Source organism: Dasypus novemcinctus, chromosome 1 (genome assembly GCF_030445035.2).
Source record: "Dasypus novemcinctus isolate mDasNov1 chromosome 1, mDasNov1.1.hap2, whole genome shotgun sequence".
In the NCBI taxonomy this organism is placed as follows: Eukaryota; Metazoa; Chordata; class Mammalia; order Cingulata; family Dasypodidae; genus Dasypus; species Dasypus novemcinctus.
In genome coordinates, this window is record NC_080673.1 from 34,943,273 (window position 1) to 34,959,364 (window position 16,092).

General features: G+C 33.5%; 1 protein-coding gene across 5 annotated transcripts in view; it reads right to left on the reverse strand.

Moving 5' to 3' along the window:
* Positions 1–14,536: 14,536 nt before the first annotated feature.
* The window catches only part of GRIA2 (glutamate ionotropic receptor AMPA type subunit 2), a 171,236-nt gene continuing 169,680 nt past the window's right edge, over positions 14,537–16,092 (reverse strand). For all 5 annotated transcript variants that reach the window (XR_011648473.1, XM_071214324.1, XM_071214325.1 and 2 more), the window contains one exon: positions 14,537–16,092. This exon is cut by the window's right edge and continues 1,051 nt beyond it. The gene's annotated coding sequence lies outside the window, so the exon portion shown is untranslated.

The window sequence follows — 16,092 nt, forward strand, 5'->3', positions numbered from 1 at the left end:
TTTCAGAGCCTATAATATAAACAGTTGTAGTTGTAAATAGATGTCATCACTGGTAGGTCATCTTGTTATGGTGTTTCCATGACCAGTCATACTCATAGAGCTTGACCTCTACAATCCTCATTGTATTTCCCTCCAAGTCACCAACAGATGGGACACGCATTAGTTGCTTGACTTCTGAAACAATTCAAAGAAACATTACCTTCAGAAAGGTTGAGAAGCCTATGCAAATGATATCTGATTAAATTATCTTGTAAAAAAAATAAAGTAACTATGTTTATAATCAAAACAACAAAATAAAGATGTTCTGACTGAGGCCTGTCTGTTGGAGTTCCAAGTTTCCCACAGCTACCATTTGAAGAAATCCAATTAATTCAATTTTAGCTTGGCAAGAAAGAGGGAGACTTTCCTGTTCATTAGATAATAATTCCCCTAAAACATCAACTTCTTAATAGTCATTTAACTAGGAAAAGTATACTTTGTTACCTACATCCTTAAGAATATGATGTTAATGCAAAGAAAATAGATTCAGTATATGTATGATTCTTCCTTAAAATGTGTAGTGGATGAAATTTCATTTGACATAAATTCTTGTATAGGCTAAAATAGTTTCATAAAGATATCCTCAGATGACCAATTTAGAGGGACTTTTTGGCCTGCAGTTGTCTTTTCCCATTCATATGCCCAATAAATGTAAGGAAAGCATAGCACAAAGGAACATTACAATGATTTTGATTCATTGTGGTAAATGTTGGGTAGAAAAACTGGTAAATGAATAAGGCAAGCCCGTCGCTAATATTTTGAAATCATAATTTTTTTCATGAAATATAAGAGTCTAGAATAGAAGCTAAGAAATTAAACTTAACATGGAGTGCCAATCAGAGCTGTAGATATGAAATATGATATTCAGCAGAATGTAATTAATAGTGTCATAAATTTTGAAATAACCTTCATGCCTAAAGATAAGAAAATAATTATATAAACTACACTCATTCATAAGCCTTTAAATACTGTTTTCATGTGCTAATGAGAAACAAATGCTCATATTATAAACGGACGTGGTACAATACAAGGTAATTTAGGTTGAGTTCTTACTTTGAGCCAAGCTCTGTATTATATACCTTGATACATTATATAATCTAAACTTCATCACTCTGAAAAATAGATATTATTATTATTTCCATTTTCCTGGTATGGAAAGAATAAGTACATTTCCAGTCAACACATAATAGGGTTGTAGAGCACATATTTGATTTTACCCTGGTATATCTACTTCTAAAGCTCATGCCCATAACCATGAACATCTTCTTTTCCTTAGAACTTTTGCAAATACTCAGCTTAACTATTCATAGGGTGGGTGAAATTTACTTTTATTACTTATTGCTCTCATGCCAATATACAAGAAACAATTTACTAGAACTAGGAACATTCCACCAAGAAACAACATCCAGAATAGACAAAGTACCCATCACAAATTGGACAGTATAGCAGTTTGATATTGTTTATGAATTCCAAAAATAGATATTCAAATTATGTTTGTAAACTGGCCTGTCTGAAGTTTCACTTTTACTTAATTAAAATTATGATTATGGCTTTGATTGGGCCACACCAGTAGGGCGTTTAGTCCCCACACAAAGGGTGGGGACTCACAGATAAAAGGCATGGCAAGGGAAAGAGTTGGGAGTTTGGGGCTAGAGCCCAGGAAGGGAACACACAGAGAAAAACAAAGAGGAATGGAGACAGTTCTTTAGAAATGGCAGAAGCCCTGGGGAGAGAGACAGAGCTTTTCACCTGATAGTCTATAGCTGGCCTTGTGGAAAGAGCAAAGCTGCTGAGCCCAGGGAGAAACGGAGCCCTAGGAAAAGAGGAACCCAAGAAGCTTGAACTCTTGGCAGACATCAGCAGCATTTTTGCCCCAACATGTTTTTCATTAGTAAATGAAAACAGTATTTAGACTTTGTGAGGGAAGTAACTTATGCTTTATGGCCTGGTAAATATAAATTTCTACCCCAAATAAATATTCTTTATTAAAGCCAACAGATTTTTGTTATTTTGCATCAGCACCCCTTTGACTGACTAATACAGATGGGCTCAGAAATGTGCCATTGTGATTTTAATAACTTATAATTTAATAACAAAATAAAACTTAATAACGTAAGTTTGCAAAACTCTATTTCAATGACCATGAAACCTTGTAAACAGTGGTTTATTATTCCTGCCTATCCATTAACATTTGAATTGTGAATTCCTACACTCTATCTTTACATAGTTGGTCCTTGTGTTTGATTCTCACTGCATAATGAAAGCATGATATTCAAATATTAATTAACCGTCCATGTTGTTTGCATAGTCATCTAAGGGGATAAGCTTCAGTCCCTCTGGTTCAACCTAGCTGTCACCTGCTATGGGAATTGCATAAGCTTCATTCTCCTTAACACTCCATTAATATGTCTAGTAGAGGACACCACACTTTTCTGATTTCCTTCTCAACTTCACTGGCTGCTCCTACTCAGTCTTCTTCACTGATTTCTCCTTAAATTCTAAATATTAGAATGTCCAAGACTCAACACTTAGACCTTCCTGTAATTTATAAGTCCTATTCCATGGCTTTAAATGCATTCTCTATGATGATGACTCTGAAATTTGTATCTCTAGATAAGTAAGTACATTTAGATTTCAATTTGGCAATCTCACTTTAGTGTCTAAATAGTACTTTAAACTTCTTATGACTAAAATCAATCTCTTGACTTCCCACCCCTATTCAATAAACAAAATCACTGAAGCCAACAAAAATAAAAAACTCTGAACCTGTCCTTTTCATTTTCTATCTCATAGATAGTACCATCATTCACCTATTGTCTTAGCTTGCACCCTCACATATAATTCATCACCCAGTCCTTTCAGTTTTATCTTCAAAATTTATCTTGAATTCACCCTCTTCTCAAATCACTCTAGTTAAAGCAATTGCCATCTCTTAACTGAACTCTCAGTACAGCTTCTAACTGGACTTCCCACCTTCACTCACACTCCTCTGCAGTTTATTTACTTAGGAAGGAATAAATACAGTTCAGACATGGTCTTCCCTGTCAGTCTTGCTTATTCCAATTACCAGCTCAAACATAACCCAGTTCTGTGACCTTGTGTGACTCAATTACTTTTTGCATCCAAGTTTCTTAATTTATTAAGGATAATAATAATAACAACAATAATAATTTATTTGATTTGAGGGTGATATAAGATATTTAAGGCAAAAATTATTGCATAGTGTTGGCACTTAGTCAGCACTCAGTGTATGTTTGAAGCTGTTATTTTTGAACCAGAGGCCAAATTTAATAGATAAATTTGATCATGTCACTTCCTTGTTCCAAATTCTCCATCACATTTGGAATAGGATCCAACACCCTTAACGAATCCAAAAACCTAAAAGAGCTAGATCATAAATACTCCTGACCCCATTTCTAACAACTATATCCAAGCTTGTTTTCCATTTCTCTGTGACCGAATTAAGTCATTTCCACCTCACGTCACACTCCTATTGCCTCCATTTTCAACTATCTTCACCTAGATCTTTGTAAAACTTCCTCATTTATGTTTCTACTTAAATTTTACACAAGTTTTGGGGCAACACCCTAGCAAGAAAAACACACCCTGTCTCTATCCCTTTACCTTGCCTATTTTCCTTCATAGAACTCATCACAACATGATATCTTGTGTTTATTTGACCATTTATTTATTTAAGTTCCTCTTAAAAAATACTATTCTCCATGAGATTAAAGACTTATTTCATTAAGATTTTTGTTCGCCTCCATATAGTCAGCACCTGAAACTGAAATGATGCCTAGAATTAATAGGTACTCAACAAATATTTGATGAATGAGAAGTTTCATAAATTGTGCTGAAATTGTGGATATAATATAATTTGTTATATAGATATTAACCCCTCTATTTTCATTGCATGATAAATAAAGGGTACTTAATAAATATCTATGAGTGAGAATTTATTAGTGACTGAATGAGCATAATATAATCAGAAAAGCATTCCCATTAGAAATGCAATTAGAGAATGTATGATACAGAGGCAACTCCTTACACCTGGGAAACCGAATATTTAATCTGCAGAGACTCTTAATTCCTTCTTTTCATTCTGGATATAAAGATTAATATTTCTGATAAATATTTTCATTCCTTTTGATTATGACATATTACATACTACAAATATGGATGGGACCGGAGGACAACAGTAGTAGAAGCTGCAAGTACCTTTGACACCTGAAAATAGATCCAATTAGTAAAAGACAATTAGGGTGGGAAGATGATGGAGTAGGAAGCTCCAGGAATCAGTCTCTCCACTAAAATAACCATGGGATGGGCAAGAACTATGTTAAAGGAAATTTTTTAAAAAATAGTTTCTATGGCTAAGAGATTTCAAATGGAGTCAGGAGGTCATTTTGGAGGTTACTCTTCTGTAGGTCTAAGCCAGATATCACAAACCGTCACAGTATCAAAGCACAAAGCAACAATATTCCTAAAACTCTAAGGACATCTGAACACTATAAACAAACCACGAGATACAGAACTCACTTAACTATTTAACCTGAAGAACATATTGGAGTACCCCAAATATCCACCAACCACAAACAAGTTGTGTCATCTTCTCTTACTTTAAATCCCCTGCCCTGGAAATGCCAACATGGGACACAATTTGGGTTGATACCTGAATCTGTTCTCCCTGATTTGTAATTCTAAAACCCCAAAATAAATGCCTTCATTACCTTGTGGCTTAGTTTGTTATTTCCAGATTGGCAACTCTCTAAATCAACTATATTGAAATACCAGAATCCAACAGAACTGTGCAGCATCCAGAGAGGAGCCAGAGAAAGGCTGGTAAATTGTGGTCAATACCAGTGAGTTTCATCCCCCAACAGCGGCTACATGCCCTATCCCTCAGCTTCGTTGTAGGGCATGCAGCTCAGGTCCTCATGTGGCTTGCTGGTACCAAGGTACAACTTTTATACCTAGTCCTCCAAATTGAGGGTGATGGTGGTGATGATCTGAAAGATGATCACTCTTTTTGATGAACTACTGCAGATCATTGGGGACAGGTCTGAGGGTTGTTATTGTTCTAACACCCCTCTGGCAAAGGTGGCAGAGAAATCTTAGATACAATAACCGTCCTCAAAACTAAGGAAAATAGTTAAAGGGCTGTATTAACTACCCAAAATGCTGAATCAAGAACGCACACTTCAAGAGCCATTGAAGAAGCTCCTAGCACCTTTGCATGCCCCTCCCTCAAAGAGGGCTGGAGCCAGCTTGCACTCCTGTTACGGGACCCTGGCTCCAGAGGAGCAGAGTGGCCTCTGTGTCAGTACTGGGGTGCAAGTATGTCAGGGCCAATCTATTAGGTGGAATCTGAGGGAATGAGCTGGGAAAATTGTCTCCGGCTGGCCCTCCTGGAGTTTTTTCTGAGGACAAAAACGCTGCTTGCAGATAGCGAGACAAGAGTGAGAAAACATTACGTAGTAGCTGTCTGGAGCAAAGGAGTAACTGCATTAAGTCGCTGAGGGCAGCACCCAGGAGCCAGGAAGGGATGAAAGTCTATTTCTATTCACTCAAACTCATATAAGCTGTAAATGAAGAATTCCTTAGGCCTCAAGCAAGTAAAAGCCCAGGAAAAGAGAAGATTCCCTGGTGCTACAAGACTTCATCAGATAACATAGAGGGGATGCTACCCTTCACATTTGCCTGGGCCTGTTACTCTCATAAGGAAGGCAAAGCTCTGAAGGAGACCACTAGCCAAAACAGAGCTAATTAGCAAAGACAGTGAAAGGGGCTTTTTGGGTTTTGTTTTGTTTTTATTATTTCCCAATGTTCAAGAAAATCTCTTTCATGTCACTAGCTGGATAAAACATAAGCTATAGACAACTCAAGGACTAAATCCGAGTTACCACTGTAAAATATTAAAGTTATGTGCACAGAAGACTAAAAATCAAAGAAGCAGGAAATGAAGGAGAATTAACACCAATCCTATTCAAACTCTTCCAAAAAAATTGAAGAGGAGGGAGCCATCTCTAACTCATTCAACGAGACTAACAGACCTCAACCAGCAGGCAAATATTAGAATTAGGAGGAATTCTGGCCCTGACGCTTCCTACCTCCCTGAATATGAGCTTATTTCTTAACCACTCCTCATTAGTCACATGGTAAGGATGACTTCTATCTAATGTGACTGCGGTAAGGAGCAAACGAACGTCACGTTTATTTAAGTGAATACCACACTCTAGAAAGGAGGAAACACGGCCCTTGCTGATGGGTAGATCCTGCAGGGAATACTTCAGAAGCTACAAAGAGGTGCAGAGTAGAGACAGCATGCCGAAGTTAACTAGAGCAAGATAAAGTTCACTCCAGCGATCTCCTCAGGGGTTCTCACTCCAGACTTGTCTGGTATTTTCTCATTCCTCAGACTTGGTATGCTCTGTCTCCTCTGCCAGGAATGCTCTTCCTCCACCTCGTTCTCTCCTTTTCCTTAACTACAATTCCCAAAGTTAAGTCTCAGCTTAACCATCACTTCCCCAAGGAAATCTTCTAGACCCTACTTAGACTAGAAAACCTGGTTCCCACGGTAAGTTCTTTTTCATAACTCTTACCTTCCTCATGATTGCTTGTGCAACATCTCCATTATCTGTTGGACCAGAGGCTCCAACAGGTCAAGGACTCGGTCTAACTCAAAACTATAACCTCACAGCACACAATACAGTGCTGGGTACACAGAGAGTGCTCAATAAATATTTGACGGATGAAATTCATAAATGGCTTAAATTCATTTCTAAGAATGAGAACTATAACTAGGAGGTAGCAGAGGGATTGAGACATGTAGAAAGGACAAGTAACAGGTAAAGAAGTTTAAAGACATTCTTAGAAAATTCACTTTTCCATAAAAAAATAAATGAGCTATAACTAACTGAACACCTTATGTTATAGTATGATATAGAGCCTGGCACAAAGTAAATGTGCAATAAATATTTGTTGCATAAAAAATATACAATTAAATAATTCCACAGAAATTTATTATGAGCCTTCCAGTTCTGAAATAAGACAATCTAGATGTGATTTTTAACACAAGGAACAGTGATGAACTGTTAAAATAAATTGAAATGCAATTTAGAGAACAAAAGCATTAAAAATTTTTAATGGATTTTCCCTCTTGGTTAGTAATATTAGGGCTGCCTGGAGGTGGGCTGATGATGATTTATGTAAAATATTTGAAACAGTGACTGGCATCTAAAAGGTGTTCAATGGATGTTAGACATTATTATTATTATTAACAATATGCACAAGGCAAATCCACAAAACACTTAAGATGTAGGTCTGGGATGGAGAAAAGAGATCATAGCTATCCACTTGCACACAAGGGAAAGCTTGGCACAAAAATGATAATTAAATCCATAGCAAACTATTCACTTCCCTCAGAGAGTATGATTTGAGAAGAGGTGAAATAGAAGGAAAAAACCTTCCAGGAATATCTATATTCATATTGTACGTATAGTGAGGGCTTTTTGAATTTAGGAGGCTATGAAGAAATTCAAATAATGCAGATCTATTTGTAAAGAAATTATTAGAAAGATTGCTAAATAAAATAAATTTCCATTGAGTTACAAGGTATTTGCAGGTATCTGACTTTAAAACATGATTTAACAACAAAAAAATCAAAAAACAGAATAAAACACTGCTATGTAAAAATAATAACGTGCTATAAAAAATGTTTCTGTGGAGAAGGTGACTTTATATATTGACCTTTGCCTCCATTTTCTTAGTTCTGCTCTAGTTACAAATTCAGCAAAACAAAAGTCACATAGTGAATGTGACACATTCTTTCCTAGAGTTTGTCAGGAATCTCACTCTAGCCTAAGTAACAGAGCAGTCTATTCAACCTCACATACTATTGTCCCATGGGAATTTCAGCCAATACCCTTTTATTCAGTTTCATTATATATCCAGTGATGGTTTAAGTGATATCTGAGTGCTCATATTAGAGCTCTGCCCTGTACACTATCTGGTTGTTTGTTGGGCCCATTCCATGATTCAGGCTTCAGAACACACTGTTGTCTTACAGTTCTATATTGTGATCTCTCTCCTGCCATACAGAGTTACAAGAACTGAATCTGAAACCAGTACGTTCACGTCCAAAACCTGTTTCTACTCTTACTAGTTGTGTGACTTTGAGGAAATTTGTTAACTTCTCTGTGCCTTTGTGTCTCAGATTCCATGTTTGTAAAATGAGGATTGTAACAATGTCGTGTACTTTATAATGTGATGACTTGCACATGTATGTGCTTTGTGAATGTACACTATTATTGTCACTATTTCAAAGAAGTGCCAAGTATTGCAAGATGAGTAATACCTACCTAATCCTTGCCCTCAGGGAGCTTGCATTATAATAAAGGAGATAGGTATATTTAAGCAAGGCACTACATACAGCCTCAGTGCTCTGTTAGAGAACGTGCTGCAGGTACAATATGTGAACAGCAAAACAAGGATTTAGTCAGCTTTGCTTGATGAGGAGTGGGTGTGGGAGATCCAAGCTAGTCTTCACAAGAAACCAAAACCTTCACATGCTACTAAAGAGAGTAATTGTTAAATTATGTGTGGGAATGATTATTTTTAGGGTCTTATTAATAAGGAAGGGGAAATAAAAAGAACAAAGAATCATTACCCTGTGGAAGCCTGTGAATGAGAACTGACAAGATGGATAAGGCACATTATGAAAAGAGGAAAGGGTGAAACAGGGAGGTGCACATAGTAAAAGCGCTCATATTTTTCAGTCATAAAATGATACATTTGTGATTATGAAAATGTTGTGTTGTTTTGCCTTGTATTGGGAAAGACAGTATGACAATAGGACTGAAATTACATGAATAATGAATAGAAACTTGAGAATCAAAAATGAAATTTTTGACCTGAAATTTATGTATTAGTCTACAATAATATTACATTTTATGTACAAAAGTTTTATATAAGCTACGAACCCAGATATTAACATTTTATGAGTTCATTATCTAAAAATCACTCTTTATAAATGTTAAAATGCATATTCAGTGTCACATACTCAATCTATAATTTTAACCAGTATATTTGGTTCTTCAAATTTTTATTTTCAAATGTTTTCACATTTTCTAGAAGTCAATCAATATTTAATAATGAGAATTTCTGTTCGTATTTAAAATACCACCTTTTTCAAGAGGTTTCAGAATAATCATTAAGAAGAAACGCATGTATCTTTCTTAAATTGCAGTGAATGATAATGTTCACTGTAATTTAAGAAATAAATGTCAAAGAAATAAATGTAAGACCTTACTTTAACAGTGAAATATCTAACAATGTAGCATCATGTTTCTCTGGTCATTGCTATGCAATGTATTGCACTCAGAGTAAGACAAATTTCTGGACTGAAATTCAATTGTAAGGAAGAACCTTAGCCCAAAAGTTAAGTAATGAATTAGTAATAATATTAAAATGTGTCCTTTTGGTCCTTTGGAGAAGGCATTCCTACTATACTAAGGTATAGCTGATACTGAGTACTGAAGAGATTAAGTATTGAAATAAGGCATCATTATAATCCTGAGTTGGTCTTTATTAGCTATATACAACTGGCTGATGAGTTAGCCCATCTGTTCCTCCATAGCCATATCAGCATGGAAATGAATGTCCATATGACACTTAGAAAATGATTTTTGTATCTAATTATCCTTTGATATTGAAAATTGCCATTGAGATACATGGGTATATAGTTTTTGCTGATATCCAGAAAGCCAATTCCAAATATTTAAGCACAATTCTCTTCCCCATATGTTACTGTTTGCCTGAGGAAGAAAGGGCCGGAGATGAGATATGACTGTAAACATTACTCCAAAGGCTTTCCTGGGCAGAAATTCTGTGACAAGCAATTATGAAGCTCAAACCTTGGAAATTCATTTTTGAAGCATCAAATACTTTAAAACGCATTTCAAATAAAAGCAGCAAAGAAAAATTTGGCCTAGATTTTACTTACTTTGACTAATACGTCTTAGTTGCTTAGTTTTCTTTGGAAGAGTACCCTTTATGTCTCCACTGGAATTTATTCAGATTAATTTAATTTTATTTTTAGTTCAAGAAAATCAGAAATATTGGTTTTTATAGTATATTAACAATGTTATAAATAATTTTCAGAATAAATGCTACAGAGGATGTGGAATTTTTTTAATACACACATGAACATATACACACACAAACAAAAGCATTAAATAAAAATGAACAGAGACATATTTTTCTCTAACACAAATAGCTGGCAAGATAATGCACATACAACTAACTTGAACAACTTTTAAGATACAGACAAAATGTAGCTATGAATCTGAGAATGCCTTTTAATTTAGAAGGAAAGTCAAGTAAAGATGACATCTTCATACTGATCATCCACATTTAATCTCCCTGAGAACTAAGGCATCTTATGCAAGATCAATGTTGTTTATGATTCCAGAGACATGTAAAATTAACTGTTATGTGCAATTGCAATCCAAGACAGAGAGCTCAGTAAAACTTCTCTAAAGAGCTGAGTTAGACTGCCTAATCTAATTTCAGGGGGAAGAAAGCAGCATAGGCAAAGCAAGAGGATATAGTTTATAATGCTACAGATTATACAGATTTCCATTTTCTGCACAATTGTTTCTAGAAACTTGCAAGTCTTTTTCATTAGGCTATTTCCTTTGAACTCTGTAAATAGTTGTACAAAATATTTCTAGACATTGTAGAATATACACAATAAATTAAATCATAAAATTTGAATAAGCACAGGACTTTTAGTAACATAGAATTCTTGACCATAAAAAAATGCGATGAGGAAAAAGTGATTTTTACATGAAAAACTCTAGATTAAATTATAAAGTTTAAGTAGAAAAAGAAATAAATGGAAAATATACATCAATTAATTTAAAATTGGCTTTGGTTTTGATTTGGTTCTTACCAAATGGACTCCTTACCTATTAAAACTGGCAGTATAATGGATGATGATAATTAAAATACCATGGTTATAACATTTGAGCTCCTGAACGTAAAACATATTTTTCTTTTGTTTGGAAAATCCAATAAATGTGCAACTTCCCCCAAAACCCTTTCTGTCAGAAATAAAAATATTTTGAGTTTAGGTGTGATTTAATGTTAATATTTGACTATCAAATAGTGATAAATGGTGACATTGAAACCTTAATATTCAGCACTTTTATGAATAAAATTTCCATTGATAGATTTAAAGTTAAGAAATTACTATCTTGATTTTTAAATATATATATTTTTATTGTCACAGTTAAAATGTAAAATGCTGTTTAACTTTTAACCAAAAATATGTCAAAAGCTATTTAAATCAGCCATTATCCAAAGAAATAGATTTTAATATATGTAGATGGTATATAAGCTATGCAGATGGCACCAATCTTGAGTTACCAAACTGTAGTACTTATTACTGAATTTAAGTTGACTGAAATAGAGATCGAAATTTTGATTGGATGGCCTATAAATTCATGGATAAGTACACATTATACAATCTAAGATTTCTCTGAGAAGGAAAAATGAATACATGTTTAAGGATATTGTTGATGGATGTTATTGGACATCTGTTTTAAATTAAAGTTTGAATGTCTTGAGTTAAAAATTATTGGATGGAAACATAACTCTTATCACAGAGTAATCCACATACTCATTATATTAATTGCGTCTAAGTGAATGAGATCAAAGAATTACATAATTAAGAAAATGTAAAAATTAACCCTCAGAATAAAGATTTCAAATTTAGCCCTTACCTTAGGTTTTTTTTAAGGCTATATTCAATAAATATTTGCTATGAATAACTGATGAATTAATGAATGAAAGTTACAGGATAGAACTGATTTCCTAATGCTTTGCAATGATGAAACTCGTTTGGAACTGAATACCAAAAATTTTTTCTGCACATGGTTGCACTCCAATGCTTGAACTCATTTCTTCAAACCATTATGTTAAAAAGAGATAATTATGTATTATGTTTTTATTAATCGTGGAATTCCTTTTGTCATTTCTGAGAGGCAAGCCCTAGGAGCCACACACCCCAGTTGAGGAGACTGAGAAAAAAGGGAGGCGTGAGAAAGGACTCAAAGGGAGACAGAACTAGAATCCTGGATTTGATTCCCTCCCATGTGCTTAATCCACAACCCCACATTCCAGTTTACAGTAATATGAAATTGGCACATTAACCTGAAAGGAAAGAAAAAAAGAGAAAAATAACCAAATTCATCCAGAGAATTCAGATATATCCAATAAAGTAATAACAAGCTTATGCTTATCCAAAAGGAATTTGGTTCTGAAATATGTACAATAGACTTATCCTTAGTGAAAGAAAAAGCAATTAAAGAAGAATCTGAAGTGCTGAGAGTAGAATTAAAGTACAGAATTAATTTGCACTAATTGAAAAGTGGCTTTAAATAGGAATTCTGTTGAGCAAACATATTGAAAATAGAGTTCTCACTGCCCCTGCTTCATGGAAGAGCTTCTTTTCCTACAGAAACTTAAATTGTAGGGCTTTTTAAGTACATGGAGGATCTTGTCAAATTTGCAATTATTGGGTCAGGAATTTTGAGTGATGCTGAAATAGAGCTTAACAGGAAATTTTTATTTCACTAGGGAAATTCTTAGTCATTTATTACAGTTATTAAGATGACAGTTATTAAGGAAAAAGTGTCGGCCTTGTCTTTGCCAAAATGAACTGCATTCCAAGTACCCTCAAATCGAAACCCTCATGAAAGACAAGCCAGAAATAGATGGAATAATGTGGGAAAAAAAAAAGCAAGATTAATGAAACTGAAAAATGAGATACCATTTGAAGTATAAAATATGAAAAATGACCATTGTGCTGAAGGGTAGGAAAAGGGATAAAATGGTCTGGCAAGAAGGAAATGAATAAAACTAGGAAAAAAAGTACATACACACATTCTTCTTATCCATTGGCTCTTAATGTTTTTAGTCTAAACGTAAGATAGGTGAAAAAGACAGGAAAAGCATAGTGTACTAATCAGGCCTTGAATTTTCAATGCCAGACTCTAGCCAAAAGAAGCATTAATAGAATAAACAAGTTCCCTTACTTTTTTACTTTTACACAACTTTTCACAAACCATCAATGCAAACACAAATTCCCGTTCAGAATACCAGGATGATTCATTAATATACTTACCCATCTGTCAATTGGTGATTTAAAATAAACCAAATTTTAGTAATAGAATCCATTGCATAAAATTTATTCTATTTTTAAATGGGTATCATTTTGATATTACCTTTGACAAACTTGTTGAGTTCCTACAAAATGTGTGAAACAAACTCTCCAAAGATTCTAGTATATTTTGTTAATCCATAAATTATAAATTAAAATTAATGATATCATTAAGTCATACAACTAATTAAATAAAAACATCTACTTATTTCATTTAAATAAGAAACCAGAGAAGTTTTTGCCAAATTACATTTCATTTTACCAGGCAAACTAGTGGGTTTCTCTAAAAGTAATATTTAATAAATGCTATCCAGTGGAAAGCAAATTTAAATACCAAGAAATACATTTTCAATTCGAGATAATACCTAACTTATTTGTCTAGGATATAAGTTAGGGAATGGAGGAAAGAGGAGAAATAAGACTATTGTATTCTAATTCATATCAACAAGTTTTTGCTTTGCTTTGTTCTGTGGTATTGTCCAGGTGTCGTAGTGAAATCAACCAATAACATTGTGATATTGTTAATGCCTCTCTGCATTTGCTCAGCTGGCTACCAAGAACACGAAAATATTTAGGGTCTACGCAGAGTGAAAGACAAGATAACTGGTTTTATGCAGAAGCATTGTTATACTCACCAATCAAACATTAATTATATTAAAATACACAATTAAAATAAAATTTTAATGTGCAATTTTGAAGAACTAAAATGTCTTAACATTTTATAATATATCTAAATTTGGGTTGCCTACATACGAAATGATCACTTTTATAAAAATATCAATACTTGATCAAAATAGCCAAGAGTTTTAGTATACTTTTTCAGTACAACAATAAATGAACATATTTTTTGAAACATGTAAGCCTGGAACTGCATTACCTTACATAATTTTCAAAGCATGTCACCTTCCTGTCCTTCAGTATGACTCTAAGAGTAGCTAAACTGACAATATACAGGATGATGCTTGATGATTAGTAGCACATGGTATTAAGCAGCAAAGTGTAGCTATCAGAAAATGAGTAATGAAATTAATAGTCAATTTCTGCTAACACTTAATGACTGTAGGTTTGAAATACCATAATTGGTAATTGTTTTAACTAAAAAAATTTTTCTTCTATCACATTAGTACCTAGCTGACATATAAACTGAGCAAGAAGTCCTTTCAGTAGTAACAGTTGTGTTTGTTTGGGAATAATGGTAAAGTCACTGTTAGGTTCCTTGTCATTATTAGTTTTAAGTAATTTTAAGTAAAAATAAATAATAAAGATCTTTGCTTTTTGTAAGAACATGTTTTATGTATGATTGAAATTTTTACAACACTCCGAAAAAGCCATCTAATGTTAGATTTAAAAATAAAATCAAAAGCATTTTCTGACATAGTATACATGAAAAATTGGAAATTCCAATATCTTCAATAGAAGTTGTAGAAAGTGTATGTCTTGTTGGAATTTGACACCCACTTAGCACAGCAGAAAATAAGGTATTATACTGTAAACAAAAAAGTACATTAAAGGACAGTTGTAAATTTACATAAGAATAGTTCATAAACATTTTGGTCTTTCCATAGTAGTTTTTATATAAAATGAATTTTAAAAAACCTGTAGACAGCTGTCATCACTCATTTGACCACTTTTCACTTATATGCACACAGACATATTATACAGCAATATACTGATGCACCGTTACATGGATATTGAACTATGATTACTGCTTGTAACTGAAATGTGCATTATCCAATCAACATTATCCATAGTTGAAATACTCTTACATTATGTATTCTTGTCATGTTGTATCTATAAAAACATGAAAATATAACTTTACATTATTTCAATTATTTACATTACTTCAAGCTTGACAGAGAAAATTTTATAAGCTATAATTTTCAGAAGAATAGGCCCAGAGGTACAATAAATAGCTTTGATTGTATATAGCCATGTCTCTTTTGTTTTTAAAAACTCATTTTAATTATAATATGGAAACAATTAGTCTGCAATTTGGTCATTCTAGCATTAATTATTAAAATTAAAATGCACCTCCAAAATTTCTGATGAGGAGAAATGCAATAAAATTATATTGTATTATCTTGGAATTTTTGGTTAGAGGTGACTAAATTTAGTGAAGAATGCCATGATACCAAATGCCACCATGTTCAAGATGAGTGGTTGCTGTTAAGCTCTACATTTCCCCTTCCTTCTGTGACATATAATAAATAAGAATGCTTTAAAAAGCACTTTGTAAAATACCCAGTGCTATACAAACACTTACCACAAAAATACTGAAAATAAGTATTGGATGCTAATAATTGTTTAAAAATCTAAAACTAATTCTATTTTAGGGACTTTAACGGAAATAAAAGACCTTTTATGAAGAGAAAGATAGCTCCTTTAAATTTTTTAACTAGTGAAACATAAGTTCTTTAGTCAAAAGTTACAGAAATATGACATTGTATCCACACTGGGCTTATTAAATAGTCATTCCACCTGAGATATAAGTATAAATATAGTACATTAGGGTTGCTTTTATTGATGGTGGCAACGGGAAGAAAATATATTGCAGATGACTTGAAAGTGCTTAAAATACTCATAATATATATGGTTTATGAAAGGATTTTATAATTTAAAAAATTAGAAGAGGTTTTATTTATGGAATTTTATCGATGGGCAATGACCTAAAGAGCTACTTTCATAGCATTTCTGATTTCATTTACAATTAATTCTCTTCTGCAAGCTCAAACACTTTAAGATAGAACCTCATATTCTGATATTTGTTTTTAATATTAGCTTTTTAAAATCTACTAGCATTTATCTACCTAGATAAAATGCTTTAGTGT